Here is a 2,383-nt window from a genome sequence, read left to right on the forward strand (position 1 = left end):
TCTCTCCATTCACTGCTTAGAGAGAGAGAGAGAGAGAGAGAGCGAGAGAGAGAGACTGACAGAGAGAGCCAGAACGACATATAAATTAAGTGCTACAGGCGACGATGGAAGTTGAATCACCTCTGTGACATCATTCCCCAGGTGTCCTTGGTGATGAGTTACAACGTGACACTGTTCTCAAATCTGTTACCTTGGAGATTAGATTCTGTTGCCGTGCCTCCTCATGCCCTTGGGCTGTAGGTGTGTGTGTGTGTGGTGTGTCTGTGTGTGAGAGACTGACAGGCCAAGGCAGTGTTGGGGTCACCAGAGACCCTCCCCAGCTGCCAAGCTGCCCTGCAGAGAGACACCAACACAACCCTTCAGGACTAAACTGAGCCATCTGCCCACCTCACACACATACACACACGCGCACACACCTGTCCACAGTCTCAGGGCCGACCTTGTCAAGCAGAGAAAGTTATCAAGAGCAGCACCTCTCCCCTCCTTCCTAACATTAGCATCTGTTCCACCCCTGAGTGTGTGTGTATGTATTGGTTTGTGTGTACACACGTTTGCATAAGCGTTACTCCTGTGGGAGTAGTAGGTGATACATCAGGTACATTTGCACCGGGAATGTTCACTCTGCTGAACAATAGATAGTTGTGTATGTGTGTTATGTTTTACTATTATTGTGGGGACCAGAAGCCCTCACAAAGATAGTAAAACAAGGAAAATTCAGACAAGTGGGGACATCACGCCAGTCCCCACTAGGAAAAAGGGTATTTTAAGCTTAGGGGTTAGGGTGGTTAGGAGTTATGGTTAGGGGTTTTGGTTTAAAAAAAAAAAAATTGGGGGGGGGGAGGGGGGGGTTGTGGTGGGTCTCCTCCAAGAAACCTACTGGAGAAATACTAATAGAGCAATATTTCCGTAACCTGTTGGTATGTAGGATTGGATCCTGAATAGAAGGTTCAGCGCTTCTGCTCATTACTAGGGATCACAATATATGGTCTATACTTGGCATGTCAGTTTCTCCTTTACGGGTGTCACAAATTGGTATATGGGGGAGGGGAATGGGCAGGGTATATGCAAATGAAATACTTGTTTACGATAGTGTGATGGAAAATGTTATGTTTTTGCTTTTCTAATAACCAAGTCACTGATGGAACGTGCCTAGGAGGAATCCTCACTATTAGTATTTGTCAATTTGGCAGTATGCCCAGAACCTTGTTTTGAGAATGAAAGGCATATCTCAGTTTCAAGGTCTCTGTAAGGGCCGATGCTGGAGTGTAGAAACATGTACGGGGAGTCAACATTTAATAAGGAACAGGACAGGAACAGCGTCAGCACAATGGGTAACACAACGACATACAACAATTAATCCTGAAGCGGGGAACAGAGCTTGGGAACAGACAGATATAGGGTAAGTAATGACACAGGTGATCGAGTCCAGGTGAGACCAATAATTGCTGATGAGCGTGATGGGGGAAGGCAGGTGTGCATAATGATGGTGGCAGGAGTGCGTAATGCTGGGGAGCCTGGCGCCGTTGAGTGCCAGGGAGAAAGATTGTTGCTTCCATCAAAGTAATTGTCAGCATGACAGTCTTAGCTTGGAGAGAAGAAGCCCTGTGAGTTATTGGTTGGTCACATGCATGAAGCAAAACATTAATTATGAATAACGAATAAGCTAAATCATGCAAATATAACTTGTCTGTGTAAGCAGTATATAAGAGAACTAACGGGACTGCCCCGGTGGAGCTCCTGACCGACATGTGTACATGGTGTATTGAGTTGGTTGGAACCTCTCCAGAGCGCTGATAATAAAGGATGATTTTTAAAATATTGACTTCAGGTGTCCCTGGTGGTAATTTCGATGACTTGGTGTTGAATTTCCATGACAATAGTTTAAAAAATGTAGTGTTTTTGCGGACTGTAGTGTTTTTGCAGATATTTCTGTAGTATTACTATAGAACCCTACAGTATACTACAAAAGTCTATACTAAGTACTACACATGATCGAGGGATACTATAGTAAAACAAACAGTTGTGTGTGTGTGTGGGGGGGGGGGGGGGGGAGCAGAGAGAGGAAGGAACAGTTTGGACAGAATATATTATTTTCTGACAGGCTGGTGTGGAGTATAGGACCAGACCCCCTTTTATTGGTCTGTAACTACTCTCTCCGTGTGTGTGTGTGTGTGTGTGTGAGAGAGAGAGAGAGAGAGAGAGAGAGAGAGAGAGAGACTGGTCTGTAAATACTGTTGTTCTCTGCTGTGTTAGCACTTTTCTCTGGGACATGGATCACAGCGACAGAGAGAGGAAGAGGAAGAGGAAGAGAGAGAGAGAGCGAGGGAAAGAGAAACAGAGAGAGAGGGAGAGAGAGAGAGAGAGAGAGATGGAGGGAGAGGAG

General features: G+C 45.6%; 1 pseudogene; it reads right to left on the bottom strand.

Annotated features, from left to right (window-relative positions):
• Positions 1 to 853: 853 nt before the first annotated feature.
• On the bottom strand, positions 854 to 904 carry LOC118945904 (annotated as a pseudogene).
• Positions 905 to 2,383: the final 1,479 nt, after the last annotated feature.

Source organism: Oncorhynchus mykiss, chromosome 30 (assembly GCF_013265735.2).
Source record: "Oncorhynchus mykiss isolate Arlee chromosome 30, USDA_OmykA_1.1, whole genome shotgun sequence".
Classification (NCBI taxonomy): Eukaryota; Metazoa; Chordata; class Actinopteri; order Salmoniformes; family Salmonidae; genus Oncorhynchus; species Oncorhynchus mykiss.